Here is a 23,655-nt window from a genome sequence, read left to right on the forward strand (position 1 = left end):
TGTGTTTATTTTGACAAAGTGAAGTCTCCAGCAGTCGCTCTTAAAAGCCCGTTAAAAACTGCCAAATCATCACTCAATCATAATTAGATGCAGGAAGTTAATCCGCTTAGGGACACTCGACTACCACGATGACTGGATTGTAAAGTAAAACCAGAAACAAGTTCCCATCCTACGTTCGGTGTGTCCTGGGGAGGGAGAGAACAGACCAAAATATTAGCATCGTAATCTCTGCGAGCCGTTCATAACTTTTTTGGAAAGCACTCAACTGAAAATTAAGAAAAATGATAAAACACCACTTCTGCTGAAGGGCTAGGAAAACTAAGCAAAACATTTCACATCGACCACAACGGAAAGGTATGAGGTGATTTGATTGCTGGATGAAAATCTGCATCTGACGTTGAATTTTGCCGACTCGCCGCGGGTCGAATAGGGTGTCGAATCATTTATCTTGACTTGTTGGTTACTTTCGATCAGGGTGGGAAAGTGGGTGGTGGGAAGAATAAAATGAATTTCTTTGGGATGGCTATACTTATCATGTGATGATAAACATAAGGAATCATATTTACTAACATTTTCCATCGAGATACTTGATAAATCTATCTTCTACCGAATTACCACCTAACAGTCCAAAAAAATGTCCAATCGGGCAGCCAAGATGATATTGAAATATTTTTTTCGCATAGTAATCATTAATCACCAATTATGTGTTTGCTGGCCCATTACCATGATGCGATTTTACAACAGTTATTTCGAGCTCGTCATTATACTTATATTCAATTTTGCTATCATATGATTTTAACTTACACAACTCAATTTGAAACGGGATAAACGATGAGAACAAGCTTTACATTTAATCGAAGTTGTGTGTTTGTTCTAACCTTTCTGTCAGCTTTCCTTACGACGATTGGATTTTGATCGCTAGGTATTTATATCATAAAAATGATAATAATCATAAAAACTTTAATTGGGTGACACAACGATGTTTTGCAAATTTTATTTTCCTAGTTATTTTCTTAGAAAAATTTGAATCTCCAATCGACCCTATTTTGTAGTTTCTTCGAAGTAATGGGCAATTCAGTCCAACTATGAGTCGTGTGAATTTGGCGAATGGGGTAGGACATTCCATTGAAGCACCTCCAAAGGTTCTCGTTCATCCATTACGGTACAACACGATTTGGTAAGCAACTAACAGTAGAGTTTCCAGGCACGGGTATAGCAAATTCGGAAAAAGTTTCAATTGTTCAAGACAACTAAAGCTGATACATTATGGAACTGTAATTACGACAAAATGGTCCAAACGTCGTTTGAACGTAAACCGGATACAATTGTGTTCATCCTGTCAACTGTTCATGATCAGCCTGCATTTGCCAGCGACTCTGAAAAACTTGAAATGAAAGTATGTTATCTTCTTCTTCTTCTTCTTCTTCTTCTTCTTCTTCTTCTTCTTCTTCTTCTTCTTCTTCTTCTTCTTCTTCTTCAACGGCACTAACGTTCCTAGAGGAACTTCGCCATCTCAACGTAGTATTACTTGCGTCATTTTTATTAATACTTAGTTGAGATTTCTATGCCAAATAACACGCCTTGAATGCATTCTGAGTGGCAAGCTCTAGAATACGCGTGATCACAGTGCAAGTCGGAGGAAATTTCTTTGACGAAAAATTCCCCCGACCAGAACAGGAATCGAACCCGAACACCCGGCATGTTAGTTATGACGGTAACCACTCGGCCAAGGGAGCACAAAGTATGTTATAACAAAACGAAATATGCTGGGGATACAGTGATAACTAAATTTGCTCAAATCGAAAAACTTTCATGGTCCTTATGTTTTTTTTTATTCCATGCTTTGCGGAACCGCCAATTCAGAATTTGTTTACAAGAATTTTCATCTCAATTCTATATTTAGTAGGATTCGACCGAATACTTGCGGTTTACTCGAGGTCAGAAGGGCAATAATTCTTGTGGGACTGGTCAGGTTAGTGATATGGATAAGCAGTTCCGTTATCTCAACCAAGGACTGTCACACGCACTGCCACATTGTGCATAATGACCAGGGATAGCATCTGGTGTTCGATTGGCTGTCGAGGGTGAGATGAGAGGACAAGACAACCAAACTTATAACGAAAAAGAAGAACACAAAAGCATTAAATTACAGCATACACATAGATCGACTACATATAGCATATATCGTGAGTTCCCAATACGTCTCTGATAAGAACTTAGAGTTGTTTCCCTTGAGCCTCAAGGGTATCCAAAAGGTACTTGAAATCGTCCCATAAATCGTAAAAAATATAGGAGGTTGTGTCCAAGATACGACCGCATTGTTGACGTAGAATTACGCTGTTATTTTATATAAGTCACTTGTTTATACCCTCGGATAGTATTCTATAATGCTGTGACCAACGAAACCCTTATGATGACGGAAAACAAACAATGTTAACTGCTTGGAAAAGACTGAATTATGCCACACAGCTTGTACTCTGCTGTAACACCCATCGATGCGAATTCGCTGATGAGTTTGTCAAGAGCGATCGCCTTCACCACCAGCGGAGGGAGCTTGATTTTGATTTTGTTAACGGTGTTTACACTTTCGACCGACGCGCCGAAATCGCCTACTTCGCTGTTGTTCCATGCGGTGTCACACTCGCGAAGGCTCGGTTCAGTGCGAGCGCTTTTTACTGCACCAACATCGCGTGCATCATTAGATGACGCTTGCCTCGAAATTTTATTGCCCCTGGGAATGCATTCGTTTTTTGCAGGGCTCGAGCCTGCCTTCCACTTCTTCTTGTTCAGCACACACTACGCGAAGCGTCCAATTTATGACGCGGAAAGAAAAACACACGATACGAATAACGCGAAAAATGAACTGAAAACACCACACGACGATATCCAAGTTGGATTACCACTGGCGGGGTCCAATCTACGTCGAAGCGCAGCGAAAGCAAAGTGAACTGGATTGCTCAACAGTCCGATGCCTCAGCGAGATTCACTGTTTATACTCTAGGCAAGTATTCCCCTTCATCCTTCTACTTTTCCTTTGTTCACGGAGACTTTAAATCCTACGATTTCCCCTTCGTTGGTCGTCGATAAGTTGCTCGTTCTTGACAGCTCTGATCGGGAAAGCACACAAATGGACAGAACAAATGTATGGGAAAATGGAAACGCTTAAAGTTTTCATGAATTTTAACCATTTACAAACCAAGGGATTCTAATATATAGCATATTAAACAAATCTTAGGGAATTCCCGATTCGTTTACTATGTAAATCGCCAAAATCCGTTCGCGGCAACAAAAGTTATTAACGTTAACTTTATTTCATAAAAACGTGACCTGTTTTCTAATCTGGCACCCTTCATGAAAGACGTAGTTCTACGTCAAAAATAGCTGCCCTAGCGTCATCATAAAGATTGCCCCAACCGGTACCATGGGAGTTCATGTCACTTACAATAACAACTGGGGATGGAAGAATCGAGACTAGATTCCAAAGCTGACTACGGCTAATGTAAGTATTCGGAGGAACGTATACTGATGCTATGCAAAGCTCTTTATTCTTTGCAGTTATTTGACAAGCGACGATTTCGACCTCTGATAGAGCTGGGAGAGGAATTTTATAGGAAGAGTAGCACTTTCTGAGCTTGAGCTTGAGCTTGAGGGACTGTGATTGACCTGAATCAACCAGAAAGGACAATTATATCACAGTCATAGTTTTGATGTAAAAATTTGAAGTTTGGACACTAGACTACGGTAGTTCCACTGTAGCACAGTGATCATATCTTCTACTGCGTTAGGTGAATTATCCATCGAAAGATATGATTGATGCAAGGAGGGGGCATGAAATACTCAATTGCTTAAGACAAGACTTCAAAGATGGAAGTAAGGCAGAAATAAAACTTCTAAGGGGATCTTCGATATTGAAGGTCTTCAGTATGAAGTCCACAATGCCCGAAAAGGCTATCAATCCTCGATTAGACGCGAATGATCTATGAGAAGATCGAGGAGCAGCGTTTGTATTTTTCTTCTTTGGGTAATGGCGTAAATTTTTACTGCAACCAGGAACTGGTTTAGAAGGAATCTTCGGATTCGTTTTTTTACTACTACTCTTGGAACAACTGGACAACCTTCTGAGAGTCATTTTAGTTTTCTTACGGTGCACTTTTGGTGAAGAGGGTTTTATTTTTGAAGATTCATCCATTATCGAAGATTCTGTAGCAGCCATAGTGTCACCCTCATCAGAATTAGAGTCCGACTCTTGAGTCGACAAAACCGAAAGTTGGTTTTCCTCTTGAGCGGCTGATGCGGCCTTCAGCATTTCAGATTCACTGATGAAGCCATTATTCCAGCTACTGTGTATTCGGGGAAAATAAATTTATTTTTGAAAAAATACCGTCTGAAACTGGCTTGCAAAATGAAAAAAACCACGACTCGCTAAACTACGCTACCGCACTCTTGGCGATGCCCGCCGGGTCCAGCCTCTTCCACGATCCAGTATAAAATGATCTGAATCCTCAGATCAGCCAGGCGCGAGATCAATTTTATCGTACACCCAAACTAGCCTTGGCAGAAAATATTTCATCTTTGGCAGAAATGATGCCATTTCGTGTGCTGGAGAGTCAAATGCGCAAATAATGAGCTGTTTTAAAAGCTTAAAAATGGTTTGTATGTATGCGAGCAGACATCTCTTTCTGTTTTATTTTCTCGTTTCATTTGGGATTGTGCCAAAAAAACGTCCATACGACGTCAATGGTGGTCGAACCAAGGCCGGCTGGAATGCAAAGCTATTTCACACGACTACGCTATCCATATAGCTGCCAGCGCTGTTATATTGAAGCGTGATAATATTACACCTCATCATGAAATGAAGTTGGAAAGTGTTTTCTAAGAGGATAAATAATAACAAGAACGAGAATATATCTTTCTCTGTCTGGGCCGTGTATTCGGCAAACTATACGAAAAGCTTTCATATGCTTTCATCTAAATGTGTCTCCTGTTTCGCTCGCTCATATTGGCTCTAGCATACATATTTTACAAATGATATGCATGTATTGGGGAGTAGAATATTTTCTGTTATTTTTCAGCTCATTTAATGTAATAAATCGGGATGCCATAACTTGTGCTAAAAATTAACTTTGGGTATAGTTATGTAAATGTCACAAAAGTGCGCAAGTACATAACGTTTCTAAAGCCAATTATCGCGCGCAACAATTGCATCAACAATTAAGGCCATCCACCTTCGATCCCATGTGCCTGTTCTTGCCGGACCTTCAGCCCAACCCATATCTGGGGACAAAAGCACCTGCTCTTCGGCAGAGTTTCAAACATGAAACAGGAACAGCTCTTTCATTCCTCCTTTGGGTGAGAATACAGTTCAACGTTTCTTCAAAAGACATGTCTTACTATAAATAAAATTCTCAAAATAAAAAGAAGAAAATGCTGAGTGCCGCGTCGCTAGAATGTAATGTTTTTTTTGTCATATCAGTTCCACCGACGTCCTGGTACTCAGTGGAACCTTTAAAATGCATTTGTGGAAAGTTGCCCGAAAGAGGCAGTTACCACGCTTTGCAGAATCAGGGGGCTGGCATATCTGAATCAGTGTACCATGCTACAACGTTTCAATTACTATCGGTATTGACGATAAGCCATTGATCAGACGAAGTTTTGTATTACTTTTAGGCGATCAAATTATGAAGCCTTGGCTGGATTAGAGTTCAAGACCCTGCGCTCGTTAGTCCCGTCCACATCAGAACCAGTATTCCGGGGGATTTGTTCAAAAAAAAGACCAGGAACTTTTCTGAACTTTGTACCCTAGGTACAAAAAGAAATCCATTTTTTATTAGGGAAATTAGGGGATTAGGGAAAAAGAATGTACGAGGACAGGAGATTTTTGGACGGTTTCTGATTCATCAAATATCACGCGCAATGGTGCCGGAGACAATTCATGGATTTGAAGCTTTTATGATTTATGAAACGCAAGAGTTTTTTCTGCAGCTCAAATCGTCTGAGCGATGTGATTTTTGCAACATGGATTTAGAAGAGGATTCCAATTGAATATTCTTGCAATGTTTCGGTGTTTGGATATGCTTTTCCAAATCAGATTCACCTGTAATGGCTCATTGTGGTTTAAAAACTTCAGTTTTAACAAAATTACAAAATGAACATACCGCCATTGACCACCATCACTTATAAATCACATGTGCAGTACTGGATCTCATAATCATTAGGTCTTTCTGTGAGGCAAAGGTACTTTCGACGTAATTCGTCGGTAAAATGATACTCCTGTTTAGACATTTTAAAATTTTGGTCGCCAATAAAAAAAAACAGGAGGGTTGTTTCCACCCAGATAGTTTCTGAGCAGAGTTCCTGAAGTGAGATGAGAGTAGACTGGCTACCCGATAATTGAAATGATGAGATCGAATATAGTCAAAGGCTGACCTATACTGATCGATGGTTTATTCGCAACTGTCCCTGATCTTAACATGTCATGCCCTATTTATGCGATTGGCCCATAGTCACTTGAATAGCGTTTGTTTGGACTGCGTCTGAAGTATTCGCTGTAACACAATTGCGCGTTGTATAGCGGGTTCTTTTCCAACCGTTCCTGGTCCTTTGACAATTCGCTTGTTATTGTTTGTGATTGTTATGCTTGTCTATGTGTTGTTTTGTTGTGCTGTTGTGTTTCAAGAGGTGCAAATAATGTGTATCAGGTTTTGTTCCGTGTTGAAAAGGTAAGTAACAATTAACATTCAGATATACAGCATTACTAATTACTCTTTCTTTGCAGGTGCGGATTTAGGTTCTACTGATGCGGATATTGTTTAAAGTGTTGTGTTTAGTGTAATGTAAAGTGTTTAAATAAAGTTGTTTGTATTAAAATCGAGGTGTTTTTTATAGCTTTCCGTCTAGGCCGTAACAAGGGTTGTGGCCGAGAAACGACAGCAGTGGGATTATGTTAAGCTATTATTGCAAATTAAATCTGGATATGTTTGAAAAATACCTAAAAAAAAAATACATCAAACTTTGATGAATTATAAAACACTAACTCTTTGTACAGTTAAGTTAAGTATTATGCATTGAAAGCAGTGAAAATATGTCTCTCACTAAACGGTTCACAGCTTTCAAGAATATTCGCAATATTTGTCAAGCTATTACTAATACAGTAACGTCTCGATTATATCACGATCAAAAAAAATTTTCGCGTGATATAATGGAAACGTGATATATTCGAAACAGATTATTTTTCCCAAAAAAATTATGTTTTTTCCCTCCAATATGTATGATGTCAACATTATAATAATTGGGGGTCTCCGTAGCCACATTGGTTGCGCGTTCGCTTAGTAAGCGATCGATCGTGAGTTCATAACTCAGGGCCCTCATTGACCATCTTTGTGTTGTTACAGAATAGCTACGTCCACGCAACAATCATCAGCGATGGAGATCGATCCACGGTCGAAATAAGATCGATTCATCCATACAACTGCTCTGCTCTGCCAGACACATCGGGCTACTGTTCTATAAATAACTCAACAATGATCAATCAACTGTCTCCGCTGTCCGGTGGTCCAACTGGATAATGGAAGAACAGAAAGAATAACTCTTACGCCTAAATGGCTACTGTGTGAATGTACCATTTGTAATGGTATAGAAGGAATACTGGCGAATGGCAACTGTGTAATGTGCTAATTATAGATATGATAACCATGTGACATGTACACGATTAAAATTCGGCTCTGTTACAGCTAAAATGCTAATGAGCCTTAAACAAATAAATGGGTCAAAAAAAAAAACATTATAATTTGTGTGACATGCAAAATTTATAGGAAAACATTTATTACATTATTTATCACATGGACACGTTAAACTACACAATATAAAAAGTATAACAAAACTATTGTTGTAGTGATATTCTCATAGCAGTTTCTCGTATTTTTTCTAACAAAAAAAAAACAAAAACAAAGAAAAAAAACGAGCTCCGGTACCATTATTTGAGTTTAAAGCCGGATCCATAAACAAAATTGACCCAAAAATTTAGTTTTCTTGAACTAAATAATTATTCTGCACCACACCTATTTGCTAACAAGTTTTGCTGATTATGTTTAACAAATTGTGTTGGCAGAACCCAAATAGCAAATACAATATCTTTCAATGTTTTTACTTCAGTGCCTTGTTCAGTGTTTGTTCTATTTATCCCACAATCGTGCCCATTGCAGTTATCTATTGGTTTTATTTAGTTTTATTATGTGCTATAAACTGGCACACTTCCGAAAAAGAATGATTTTGGAACCATTCATAAAATACTTTCCATCCAGGCACTACGAGATCCTAGATAGTACACTTTATATCTTATATGTCAGATTCTGGCTATCAGTTATCTTTCAGACTTAGGAATGAAAGTTATCCGGTTTTGACAGTTTTCATTTCTGCAACCCTTTTTTCCTGTAAATGATTTAATGTAACGTTTTAATGTTTTGAAAAACAAACCGGATGCAAATAATAATTTCCAGTTCATGGAAGTATCCATTACCCGATCATCAGCCAAAAACTTTTCGCCACATACAAAATTTTTTTTTTTTTTTAAATACTGAAGCTCGTTTTAAAATTAAGGCACCACTGAACTTAAACGATGATGTTAATCTAAAATAAGGTGCAAAATTTTTAGCTTGAAAGTGAATTTCTATAGAAGAAATGATATTGTAAAGTTTTCGTTGTTTGAGAAATCACATGTATATAGCAGTTTATAGCTAACTGTATTTTATTTGAAAATAGAATATAGCTTTTTTTTAATATCAATAATTTTAAGCCGCAAAAATATTCTACCTTCAGCAGCATACTTCTCCATTTGTCTTATGTTGCATGTTGAATCCACAACAATTCGATTCGTATTTTGGAGGCCGTAACATGAGCGATTTAGAAATATAAATATAAATTACGCATATAAATATTTTTTTCTGTTTAAATCTCATTTTTTGTTAAATGATTTAACGAATAGATTAATTAATATATTTAATGATTTAACGAATTCACATTAATTCTTATATTTTGAAAAACGTGATATAATCGAATCATTTTCAGTGATAAATTCGAGAGTGATATAAACGCCCAGTGATATAATCGAGACGTCACTGTAGTAACTTTCTCCGTTTTGTCCCATTCTCACTCCCATCGACGGTAGTTGAAATCATTTTTAACTATCTTCCTTTTAGTTTCATCACTTTGATGTTTTGTTTTCTAATCTTTTTTCGGCTTCGGTGACCTACCGACGAGTGCACTGCTTTTGGTCATTTCATAATAAAACGGAGGCAATTTTTTAACTTAGCGCATTCATAAGTAGAAAGATTACGTTGAATTATTAAAGTAGTCCCTAAGTAAGTTTGACCGAAAATCCTGATATTAAGCTATAATGCAGTATATGAGACAACCGATTCAGTTCCCACCGTATTGTCTCATTTCTATCTTGCTATAATCGACTGTTAAAACCAAGCACTCTTTCGAATATTCTTTCTCGTTTCAGTGAACGCACCCTCTGCACTAGCACCGGTACACTCACGCCGCATAACACTGAGTTCTTCTCCTACGAAGAAACACATGGTTGCTCCGATCCTGCTCCGACGGTAACTCAGTAAACGAAACCATATGCGGGCTTTTTATTCGGGAAAACAATGTTTTCCATTAGTCGTTCCCTGGCGCGCGGTACGAAAGGATGCGTGGCCGCGCGCTTCCTCAAATTAACCCTGCAAGACCCGTGAAAACATCACTCCACGGTGAATCACTTTATAACTTTGTTTGCACAATCATGGGTGGAAAATCGGTTCATCGAGGGCGAATGGGAGGATGAGTCGCGTGGATCGCACAAACAACGGCGGCTCGAATTCGCCTTTCGCACGGAGATTTTTCGCGTGACATATGGATTTCGGGAAACTGGTCATCATCATCAGCATCATCATCAGAGCTGTATTCAACTCTTGTATCTCCCCATTTACCGCACCAACGATGATGACATTATCACATTCAGGATTTGGTGTGGAGTGTGGAGGCTGAGCTTAGAGAAACGGACGACCAGTCAGTCGGATTCGGCCTGCAGAGATCCCCGGGACCCGGGAAGGAGAAATTGATTGGCTTATTGTGATTGTGCCAAGGTTATCTCTTGTCGTGCATAACATTTTTCAAGTGCTTCCCTTCTTTTGTTTGTGGCCTCGCTTGGCTTGGATGCTTGCGGGGAGCGCGACATTCCGGAATATGAATGCGACGCCCGTTGTATTTTGTTATGCTGATTGAGACGTGATAAAGGCCCATCTCATGCAAATAAAAGCGGATAATGTGAGTAGGTTTGTCGTTTCATGACGACAGGCGGCAGATGAATGACAAAATTTGGATCGTCATTTTTATGGCAAACCAGACAAATTTGACGAGGATAATATTTTATGGAGCAAATTTTCCATGATTGGTGATAAAGCCATATCTGGGGGCTTATGATGTGAATCATAAACTGAGGAAAATTTCAGGAAAAAAAGCATTGATTCATTCATTTTATTCGTCGAATAACAATCAATCCGTTCGATGGGATTGTCATGATCCCAATCTGTTTTTTTCCTGCTCCGAAAAGTGAACATCTGATGCTGCTGGAATTCGTCCGCAATGGTAGCGCTTAATTATTCATGCGTGCGGCGGATGGCCAGAGTCAACAATAACACCTAAATAGCCTCCGGTCCAGGGCGGCAGGTTACAACGTTCCATCCGATTGCTTGCGAGCTTAATTGTTCGACAGAATGAATCACAAACTCAGGCCGTGGGCCTCTGGAGTAATGAATTATGTCGCGCCTCTATTAGCTATTCGCTGTTCGTTTGGGGAGCCACGGGAGGAGGTGTGTATGGTCGTGTGGCCGCACATAGACAGACGTAGATTTTTCCCTAAACAAATGCATGTAATTATGTTGACATTAGATCGAAATAAAGTAATTTGGGAGAATGGCAATGTTTACATTAGGGTAAATGTCCTCGAGGCACACAACGCAAACGCGTTAGGGATGTTCGAAATGAGCAGGAAGTTTTCCGCAATTCATCTTCGTTTAAATTATTTTATTTATTGAAAAAATGCTATCTCATAAAACTTTAGATGAATTTAAGTTTGGAGCGTATAAACTATTTTCTGCATTTTATTTCCTGCAGGAAACGTTCGATGCAGGGTTTCCAACTATAATTTTCAAAAATTGGGATGAATGAGAATAAAAATCATTAAGAAATCAGGATAGTTCATATTGGATTGTCTGGAAAGTTCGTGTCGATTTTTTTTTGGCAAAACAGAAGCATTATTTTTATAGGCAGAAATACATTTATTCAATTTTATATGCACAGTTTATTTTAGCAATCTTTCGTCACGCAACTCATGAATTCTATCCTTCCAAAATATGTTTGCTTACTCATCGGAAACTTCTTCTACTTACGTTCCTAGGGCAACTTCGCCGTCTCAACGTAGTATTACTTGCGGCATTTTTACTAGTACTTTTCTTATGCTGCCAGGTAGAGTCGAAGTAGCTGGTCAAAGCTTCGATCACGTACGAATTATTTTTTATACATTTTGACTTAACGTCTTTACAACATGGCCGGATTTCTTCTTCTTCTTCTTCAATGGCACTAACGTTCCTAGAGGAACTTCACCGTCTCAACGTAGTATTACTTGCGTCATTTTCATTAGTACTTAGTTGAGATTTCTATGCCAAATAACACGCCTTGAATGCATTCTGAGTGGCAAGCTCTAGAATACGCGTGATCACAGTGCAAGTCGGAGGAAATTTCTTTGACGAAAAATTCCCCCGACCAGAACGGCAAACGAACCCGAACACCCGGCATGTTAGTTATGACGCTAACCACTCGGCCATGGGAGCACATGGCCGGATTTACAATGTATAAATCTTCTTGTTTATCGTTCGTTGCCTGGTGTTTTTGTGGTGCGGCTTGCAAGGTCTACGACCAACTTCACTATCTCGCCGGAGGACCATCGTGATACTACTGTTTTACGTACCGAGTACCACCAGGACTAGACAAAGACGCTTATATCGGCGTCAATTTGCTTAGAGGAGCTGTTTCCGGGTTTTTGTGACTTTTCTTGAAAACTGGCAATGTAAGTGACACAAATCCGTAATCGTACTCTACCATGCAGATCTGTTTTCCCTTCTTTTGGAAGTCGGAAACAAGCTTTCGGAACATTCTATTTAGATAAAGTTATAGTGTCATATGAGAGTTAAATGTTTGCTATTTGTTTTCAGAAGAATGGTTTTTATTTCTCTAAAAATGGTGAATGTATGTGCTAATGTATGAAAATTGACTCAAACTCATAATCGTACGCTGGTTGAAATCTCTACTCGATTTCGAAGGCGTGTTTTTTTTTTTAATCAAGTGGTTTTTAAAATCTTTATTTTGAGAAATTCAATGGTTTCTAAATTTCCTACACATATAACGTCCTCAGTTTTTTACCTGGGATTGATGTCGAAGATTGTGGATGAATATCAATAACTTTTGAGTAATTGTAATGTAACCATGTGCGAACTTTATATGTCTTGAGCTCTGGGTCACTGTTTTGGCAAAACTTGAATCCTCGATTCAATCACATTTTTTTGACACTTTGCTTCATATTCCCCTTCAGGATGTTCAAGTAAACATTCTGATCCATTACTCCATCGATACAAACCAAATTGAGCAAACAAAAAGTTTGTAATGTGCCAAAGAAGGGCAACTTGAATGCCCGAGCACAGAGGGACAAACAGTATATCAGCAAAAAAATCAGTAACTCCAATTTGATTATTCCAATAGCATGCAACACATCAATGTCTTACTGGTAAGATGTTATTTCCATAGATGAGTGCTAATTTGATAATTTTGGCTCCGATGGTTATCGTTTCGTATGGAAGAAGCCAACGATGAAAAAAACGCAAAAAAATATCTGAAAACAACGTTTGAACATGGTGGTGGTGGAGGGATGATATGAGGGTGAATGTATTAGCAATTTGGTTTTTTGGATCAGAATGTATACTTGAACATCCTGAAAGAAAATATGAAACAAAGTGTCAACAAAATGTGATGGAATCGAGGATTCAAGTTTTGCCAAAACAGTGACCCAGAGCTCAAGACATATAAAGTTCGCACATGGTTACATTACAATTACTCGAAAGTTATTGATATCCACAATCTTTCGACATCAATCTCAGTAAAAAAATTGAGGAAGTTATCTGTATAGGAAATTTAGAAACCATTAAATTTCAAAAAATAACGATTTTAAAAACCACTTGATAAAAAAACTTTTAAATATTCCTTTCGAATACACAAAAAAAAACTCGTATGTAACGCCAAAGATAGCTAAAGATATTTGCAATAAACGTACCATACTAATGATGGAATGCGGAAATTATGAGCGATTATGAGTTTTACTCAATTTTCTTACATTAGCACACACATTCGCCATTTTCAAAGAAATAAAAACCATTATTCTGAAAACAGACACCAAACCTTTTAACTCTCATATGACACTATAACTTTATTTAAATAGAATGTTCCAAAACTCGTTTTCGACTATCACAAGAAGGGAAAACAGATTTGCATGGTCCAGTTGATTACGGATTTGAGTCACTGACTACTTTTTGGAAAAAGCCAATTTTTTTTTCTTAATCTTTATATATTTTTTTATTTGTCCTCGTCTTCGATTTATAATCGTACAGACTGAAACTTAAATTATGTCTTTAATCCTAGCCTTAAAACTATTCTTGGACATTCCAAAATCGTGGACATGGCAAACCGCGTTGAATGCTCTCAGACATGAGTTAAATGGGCCGTTCTGTCCGTAACTGGTTCTGTGAAATGGCAGATTGATGACGGGATAACTACGAAGAGTTCGTGTTGGTACATTTAAATTGATTTGTTGCAGCAGCTCCGAACAATCAATATTACTCTCTATTATATCGAATATAAACGTTTGTTGGAGTTTGAGTCGACGAGCTGATAAGGTTTCCAAACCGATGAGCATGCAACGCGAGGCGTAGTCAGGCAAGTTTACAGGATCGCTCCATGGAAGTTGTCGTAAGGCATATCGAATGAATTGCTTCTGAACTCGTTCTAGCTTGGCAACTTGTACTGTCTGGTATGGCGACCATATTGGAACTGCATACTCAAGAATGCTGCGAAGCAGTGTGCAAAACAGTGTTTTGAGTGTGTATACATCCGTGGACTGAACAGTCTGTCTCCGAATGAATCCAAGCACCGCGAATGCTTTGGCTGCAGTGGCTGAGACATGATCTTGGAATCGTAGTTTTGAATCCAATGTGAAGCCCAGATCGCGTATAGAGTCGACCCGTTCCAACGTGTTGTTTCCAATTTTGTATGAATAATTGATTTTGTCAAGCCGCCGTGAGAATGAAATTATCTTGCATTTCGTTATGTTCATCGCCATACCATTTTCACGGCACCACAGCATGAGCTCATCGATGTCGCTTTGCAGAACAAGACAATCGAGGACAGATGAAATCGTTCTATATAATTTTAGGTCGTCGGCAAACATTTTCTTCGGAGACTTCAGTCAATAGCATAGGTCATTCACGAAAAGAATGAAAACGAAAGGACCAAGCACGCTTCCCTGTGGCACACCAGACGTAATGGGAAAATTTTCGGAACAAACTGAGTTGATGCACACTGCAGCTTCACGGTTGGTGAGATATGAGTGTAGCCATCCAGTTATGTGTTCAGGAAATCCCATGTGTTTCAATTTCCCAATCAAGTACTCATGCGGAACAGTGTCGAATGCTTTGGAAAAGTCGACGTAAATGGAATCAACCTGGTTCCTGTTCTCGACTTCATCAAATAGAACGCATTAGGTTTGTTGTCGTTGATCTGTGCTGTACAAATTCGTGTTGTTCCTCTGATATCAGCGAGTGCGCAGCTCTATACAGTATAGCATGAATCATGGTTTCAAAAACCTTGCCGAGTGAGCATAGAATCGATGTTCCACGGTAATTTTCGACGCGGTGAGTACTGCCCGATTTGTGGATCGGAACAATTCGAGCTGCTTTCCAAATCTTCGGAAATGTCTTTTCAAAGAGTGACTTATTGAATAGACAAGCAACAGGAAAAGCCAATGAGGAGGTACAATGCTTGAGAAATAGCGGTGGCAGTCCATCAACTCCAGCTCCCTTGGACGCATCAATATTTTCGAGCGCTTTTTGGACTTCCTCGGGTGAAAATGTGATTGAGGGAATATTTATGTCGTACGTTGGAATATGCCGAAAGCATCCTGTATATATCTCAGGCATCGCTGTGCTAAAACACCCTGGAAGAAGTTGGCGAAGAGATGGGCTGCTTCGCTATTTGAACTAGTAGTTAAATTCCATATTGGGCGTTATCCTTGTATTCGTTTTCAGTGACCTCACATACTTCCAGAAGGATGCCGGATTTTGCTTCAGATTCTGCTGAACTCTATGCATATATATTCTGTGGGTTTCAGCGAGAAGATCCGTGTATGCTATTTCAATGTTACGAAGAGTGATGCAGTCAGCCGTGGTTCTCGACTTGAAATAGCGTTTTCTTGTTTTCCGAAGCACATTCCTCATATGACGAAGATCGGCAGTCCACCAGGGCTTTCGCATTGATACGTCAGACTTACGTCGTACACGCGGGACGTGCACATCGAATACTTCAAATAATTTACCGTAGAAGGTTGATACAGCTGAATCTACCGAGTTATCTACCAAGATGGCTTGCCAGTCGAGAGAAGCAATAGCATTATTGAATGTCTCGAAGTTACAGCGTCTGAAATTCATAGTCGTCATATCGGTTAGTTGATCCGTTTTGTTTTGCAACTCACCGCTGCGAATGTCAAGCAAAATGATGAACGGCTTATGATGAGGATCAGCTGTTAGAAGAGGTTGAGAAGGTTCAATTATATCCATGTCATCTGGTGCATTGACGAAGGCTAAATCAAGTAACCGCTGATTAGAGTTTATGAAGCGATTAGTCTGTGTTAGTCCACAAACGAGCAGTGATTCGATGAGTGTCAGCTCTTGTTCTGAAGATGCGTTGATAGGCGTGTATCCGTTCGAATCTTCATCAAACTGCCATCTTAGGCATGGGAGATTGTAGTCACCCAGCGCCATAACAAAATCAGTGTCATCGATATGATCAAAAATGGCGCGGATCGCTTCAGCATGGGCTAAGTACATGTCAATGCTTGAATTTGGTCGTAAGTATATACAGCAGATATATAATGTGCGAGTTGGTAGCTTGACTCGAACCACAACTTGCTCAAGCTGACTGCATCCTGGCAATGAGATCGAGCTGCATTCGAGGTTTATTTTAGCGGCCACAAGTACTCCTCCGCCTCTCGAGAGTTCGCTGGTAAGTTCGCTACGGTCACATCGAAATAATCTATAATCAGATGAAACCTCTGAATCACAGATGTCGGGTCGAAGCCACTCTCATATAAAAGAGAGTTTTTCCCACGTACGTATAACTCATCATCACGGAAAAACGGCTCATCAGATCTACGTCTCAAACCCAAATTAGAATGATAGAGTACATTGGAAAATATTTGAGATTATTAGAATAATTCGAAAAAAATTTACTATGCAATCTATATATATTGTATAAGAAGGATATTTAAAACAAAAAGGGAAAATTCGAAAATAAGAGGTACGCATATGTATGTTTCGCTGTGAAAATCATCATTTACGATGAACGATGACATACAAACTCTCTAGAAATATCTTCGTTATTTTTACGAACCAAAATATTCTCTAGAAATAAATTATATGGCAGAACAACGTCTGCCGGGTCAGCTAGTTTTTAAAAAAAAATATTACTTAAAAACTATGATACCTACAAAATTCTTGTTAAAGGATGAAATGTAGGAAATTTTTTGGAAAAAAATCGCTCACAAAAAAGTAATTTTGAAAATTAAAATTCATTTTTCTCGAAAACGTATTTTATATATATATATATATATATATATATATATATATATATATATATATATATATATCTTGTTAGAATATGAACTTTTGTCGAAGACATTAACTTTCTATCTTTTATAGTTTTTGGAATATATGTCATTTTTGTAAGAAAACTCCTGAAAAAAATAATGTTTGCACAAAAATGTTACGAGCATGTTCTTCACATGTTTCTAAATAGAGAAAAGTTAGCAGAGAATTCATTCAATCTTTCAGAATTTTAAAAGCATCTGTTTTCGAGAAAAATGAATTTTAATTTTCGAAATATTTTGACTTTGACTTTCTTTGACTAAAATTTTGTAGGTCTGATATTTTTTTGTAGGTTTTTTTTAAAACTTTGAGTTTTTTCAACTTTTTTTTCGAAAAATTTTAATTTAAAAACCAATCAAAACTTGGCAGTTAGGGCGTTTAGATAACGCTTGACATTTTACAGTTATTCAATTGTTCATCTCATGAAAAATCACATTTTATTAATTGCGATAGACGCGTAGAAATATTTCCTATCAATTGATGCAACATCTGTCCGATCTATTGAGAAATGTTCGAGTTATAAGCATTCGAATTACGGGTAGGGCTAGCACACAAATCGGCAGAACAAATGTATGGGAAAGAATGAAGTTCTTCCAGTCTTTTCTTAATTTTATTTCAACAAACGTGACCTCCGACCTGACCTGATAGAAGACGTAGTTCTACGTCAAAAGTGGAAAAAAATGATTTTTCTTGCCACCATAAAATGGCACCCTAATAAAAAATAAATAAATAGGTCTAATGTTTTGCGATGAAGAACAAAATTACCACTTTTGACCAAAATCTGAGAACTATTATATCGGTTTGGCATGGAATGGCTGATATTTTATACAGTACTGAAATTATTGTTCTAGTTTTTAAATGTTCAATGAGTAATAGTAACTGAATCCTTCCTTTGAATAATATTTTACGAGATGAATTATTTGTATCCATGAAAATAAGAGCTTACAGTACAAATAACCAATTGTCGCTTGACACGATACTTTTCTTGTGATCGGAACTGAACACCCCTCGGTCACGCACCAGACATCGAACATACTTCGCGAGGAAATTACACAAATTAAATCAAGTGCAAGGTACAAAAGCTGACAAATTGCTTCGATGTCCCAAACCACTTCCCGAATGCACCCACACATACACATACACACACAACGGGACAGGGGAATTAGATTGATGATGCGAACGGGTGGGACGAAGAAATTCATCCAATGAAAAAGTTGAATTAAAGTAGAGAATGCTAACAAAGGTCCTCAAACCCTGCTCTGCCGTATTGTGTGTGAATGTTTTTCCTCACCCCCCGAGAGGCAACTTTCATTCGATTAAACGTTTACAACAACCAGAGAAAGACAATTATCCTTTATCAGCTTCTTCTCTCGTTTTTTTTTTGTTATATTTTTTTCCTAGGATCTGAAAACCGATCTGATCCTTGGGAGAAGCAAGGGGTGTTAAAAGGGGCTTTTTATTGCCCGCAGTTGGAGAGAAGTCGGTCGTGTTCTTCTCACCACTCGCAATCCTTTTACTGGAAAAAGTGAACGGACCGTGCCAGATTAGGTTAGAAAGCGGCGCGGGAATGTATCTGTTAAAAGTAATTAAAATTTCCTAGAAGAATTTGTTCATTTCGGGCCAAGCAGGCAGGTTGCAAATTACTGGGTTGTTTCTGGGCAGGATTCAACGGGGTGTAAGAGGTTCCAGCACCAATTTATTGCTTAATTTAATGTCGCTGTCAGTAATGCGCTGCGGTGGGGTGTGAGATCGAAAATAGGTGGGTGTCAAGAACATGTTGCTGAGTGGGGAATGACATTTCGATTCCGAAAGAGTACCCGGCAAACGAAAGTCGTCTAAATACTGACTGCGAAAAAGCTCGTTAAGATAAGAAAGTATCGTCGCTCGTGCGTCTTCAAATGGGGAGCAAATCAGATAGCGACACAAGGTCTACTTTCCGTGCCAAATGTGGCGATTTTGAGAAGACGAGACAAAACGGACAGCCGTTTGGTCCTATTCACGGCCGACGAGCCATGATCTAAAATAGAAAATGGGTGGCAAATATCAAGCGTTGACTCTTGTTTTGCAGGCGGCAAATCGAGACAGAGCACGACTTAAAATTTAATGGAAAATTTTAATGGGTCAATAGGGTACGGCCGGAACAGCATGTCTTTGCGTAGCGAAGCGGAGGGTGGTAGCGGCAATCGTTGTGGAGTGAGATGTGAAGGAATTTGCGTGGCGCTTATCCGTAAAATGGGACGGCGAAAGCCCCGCCGGGAAGATAATAGCTGAAGCGGAAAACGTTTTTGAACGGTGTTATCCTGGTCTTCCGGATTCACCGCCCCAAATCAAGACCTACTGATAAGACACGCAGATAGCTGGGTGAGATAATGAGCGCCTGGATGAAATTTCAAATTGAAAATCAATATAATTTTGTTTTTCACTTAGTCCTTAGAGGAAGTGAACTGGAAAATTTATCACGATAAGTGAATCAAGTACATTGTATTTCCTGCTGTTATCTTAAATATATATTCTTTCTCTCTTGAAACTGCGAATGTTGCTGAGATCTATAAAATAGTCTTATTGGTGAAGGATAGACGTAATGATATGTTAGAGCCTGAAAGCCGCCACATCTATATGCAAATCAGACTATTCATTTTCAGTATAGAACCCAAGGTCGGTGCTACCTACAGGGAACCGTCCCAAACTTCCAGGGGGAAAGTTAAGATCGGATCATTTCGGGTGGCACTTTAGTTCTCAAAGGGAAGGAATGTCTCCCTTCCATGATAAAAAGGCTGAACGCAGCCGATATCGCTCACCATTATTTGCCATTTCGTAGGATTTTCAAGCTGCCCCAATTCCAGGTTTTATGTGTGGGATCGGTTCTTGCGATTGAATCGATTTTTTAAGTCCCAGTTTGGGATTTTCTGTTCTGGATGGAATGGAGCGTGAACGGTTGAATTGCAGCTATTTTTCCTCGGGTCCGTATCGAACCTTGGCATTTCTTTTTCAATTCCAGCAGAAACAATAACCGAAACATATCGTTCGATATTTTATTGCAAACTCTCCGTATTATGCTTGCAATCTGTGTATTTTTCCTCCCTAGCCAACGGTTGGCGGAAGAAAAACACTGCAGTTCAGGGAGCACAGACAACTGAATTAATTTCGTTCTGTCTTATCATGAATAAAAATTGGACCTTGTCTCCCTACAGCTTCGTTGCTAACTTTCATAAATATGACAATCTATTTCGATGCCCTTTTGCTGCATAGTTTACGGAATAGTTTCGGGTTTTTCGGTGAAATTACAACAGCATTCTGGAGAACCTATCTTCTCCATCTTCGTTGTACAAAATTCGAGAATGAATGAAAAGTATGCCGATGATGGATGATTTGCACACTATAGCCCAAACTCAGAAATTATAAAAAAAAATCAGAAGCCAAATTGAATGGAATATCAAAATTGGTTCTTTCTGTACCTGCTCAGCTACTAAAGTCAGCGTAATATAAATCTAAAAAGCTACAAAGTTGAGAGTAATGTTTTATTTGATACTTTAACTGTATTCGATTTTTTTCATTTCACGATAAAGTTCGTTTTTTAATTTTATAAAGGGACAAAAATATCAATCAAAAAAAAAAAATGTCATATTTTGTTTAGCCTATATTGTCTACAAAATCGTCAAAGATATTGTTATGAGTCGAAACAATTTATCGATTACTACCCTATTTTCTCTTTCTGGAATTTTCGACGTACATCAGAAATCATAGCAAACTGAAATTGAAGGTTTTCCGGCCATTTTGGATTTCCATTTTTCATAAATAACTGTGTTCTACTAGTCAATCCATTTCATTTGATATCCATATTGATGGGGTCCTGAGAAAATATAATCCGCCATTTTATAGCGCTCGCCATCTTGGATTTTCAGGATCGTGGAATACGCAGTTTTATAATGACACCAGAGGTAATGATGTGTTCCAAATTTCAGATCAATCGGTCAATAAGAAGGGGGTTAAATTCCTATTAATGTGATACAGCGCTACAAAGTTACAAAGTTACAAAGTCACAAACATACAAACGGGTCAAGCTAGATAAAACCATTTAATTAATAAGTGCAAATCATAATTATTTTACGTTTAGCGAGAGAAAATTCTATTTTTTAATGATTCGATTATCCGGAGCGAAACAAAAATCAATACTCCGGCTAATCGAGTCCGACCTGTACTACCATATGGCGTTGAAATTATTCAATTTTTTATGTTTTTTAACGATTTTCCTCAAAGAGAAATTATAATCATGGTATGACCACATATGATCATGGTTTGTCCAAAAAATGATCATGGTTTGTCCGGTTTTTGAAATCACCATTTTTGAATGAAAAAAATTGAATTTTCAAGTAGGTGTTGCCTTTCTCATTGCTTCAGTTTACTGTCATCACATTGATTCATTTATAATTTAGGTTTTCTTCAAAATATTGCCTTTTCTTGTGCATTTTAAAAGTGTTCACCTCAACACACTCAACACAGAGAAACTTTATTTCTGCTATGCGCGAAGGACACCATAAACAAACTGCAGCGGTTGCCATAGAAATCATGAAATACGTTATTTACATGGTTTAGCTATGTAAATCTGATATAAATGGTGTGCAAGCATGATGTTTATAATAGTTGTTAGTGTTATAATCCAGAAAAGTTCTGAATATGTGCCAAATAATCATCTGGTGATTGATTAAAAGTTAGCTCAAATGAAGGGCGCATTGACACCAATAGAAGGTTGATTTTATAATCCTTTAAAACATGTGAATCAGTAAAAATATACTACAAACTACTGTAAATCAAGAAAAAGACAATTTTATTTATATGTTTTGAAACATTCGAATACCTGATTTGACACAGGTGCGCTGAATTAGAGCATTCAGAAAAGTGGACAAACCATGATCATATTTTCGACTGGACAAACCAAAATCATTTTCCTTAATATAGTATTATTTATTTGCCCAGCTTCATTCATATATACAGGGATTATCAAAAAAGGTAAAGCAGCAAACGACGACTTCGGATAGAAGATATATATTGAAGCGATGATTCCGATCTTCCCAGCGGGAAGGTAACAGTTACGTTTGTTGCTCTAACCTTTCTCTGAATGTTTCTGGATCGAACTTGTTGGACGAGTTTGGCCAGTGGTATTGACCAAGAAAGATATTGTTCTCCTTCATGCGCTCCTTTTCACTCTTAGAAAACACTTCCCAACTTCATTTTATAATCAGGTGCAATATTATCACGTATTTGCTGAACAACTTCTTAAGCATCATTAGCCATGTGGATAGCGTGGTCGTGTAAATTAGCTTTGCATTCCAGCCGGCCTTGGTTCTCGATCCCCATTGACGTCGTATGAACTTTTTTTTTTGGCACAATCCCAAATGAAATGAGAAAAGAGAACAGAAAGAGATGTCTGCACGCATACATACAAACCATTTTTAAGCTTTCAAAATAGCTCATTATTTGCGCATTTGATTCAAAAGCACACTAAATGACATCATTTCTGCCAAAGATGACATGTTTTCTGCCAACGCTAGTTTGGGTGTAGCAATAATTATGTCGAATGTGCGTCATTCTGGTGGGTGGTTGGAATGCGGCCAGCCATTTTCCAGGCCACCATTTGGAGTCTCAAAAGAGTTAAAATAACAGATTTCTGAACAATGAAAAACATTAAACATAAAAAAACAATTGTTCCGAACAATCCTACGTCAAACTTACGTCCGTGCCCCTAGGCTCAGACCCTTCTACTTTCTTCGGTTGAGGTTGAGTTTCTGTATTTTGCATCACACGCAATCATAAAAGTTGTCTGCATGGGTCGCCAAACGCAGATTGAGATGGTTATGAAATGTAGAATAATGGTGCTAGTGGAACAAAAAAAAAAGTTAGTTGGGGAACAAGTTATCCATTGTTTCGGATTGTCCAATTTGGGTCAAATATCCACTGTTTTGTTGGAAAATTTGTTGCCATTATAAATGTGGCTTCATAATGTCTCTGTCATAAAAGTCCTGGTTCTTATTGGCGAAAAACTCTAGCAATAGATTTTTACAATCTTCTCTTGATCCCACTTTCTTATCACTCTGGAAATTTTGCATAGCGAGGAAAAGGTGGTAATTGCTTGGAGCCAAGTCCGGATTATCAATCTCTCAGAATGGTGTGGCCTTGCGTTGCCCTGATGGGACACAACGCCTCTTCTGTTGGCCAATTCTGGACCTTTTCGGTCCATTTGTTGACAGTAGAGATCTGAATTTAGTGTATTGCAAAAAAGTAAAAAAAAAATAAAAAAAAATTACCATAAATTAAACTGCACGTATTTTATTGTTGCAGTATCGGTACCATAAACACCACTCACAATTTCAGCGGCCTGGCTTGCATTGACCTCAATTCTTAACACTGAATGGAATAAACAAAAAACAGCAAATCATTTCTTCTAGTGTGGAATGCCACCTTTACAGCGAACTTAAACTTGAAATTGTATGATCGACTAAAGCCAGCTTGATCACTAAAGCCAGCTACTGGGAAAATAATGGATAACTTTATCCCCAACCTAATATAAACGCTTTATTCACGATTCATCAGTCATCCAGCTACCCACCGGTCGGAAGCAGCGGCTCGTTGAAAAGATAGGATGTACCCCGTC

The sequence above is a fragment of the Toxorhynchites rutilus genome, chromosome 3, assembly GCF_029784135.1.
Source record: "Toxorhynchites rutilus septentrionalis strain SRP chromosome 3, ASM2978413v1, whole genome shotgun sequence".
NCBI lineage: Eukaryota > Metazoa > Arthropoda > Insecta > Diptera > Culicidae > Toxorhynchites > Toxorhynchites rutilus.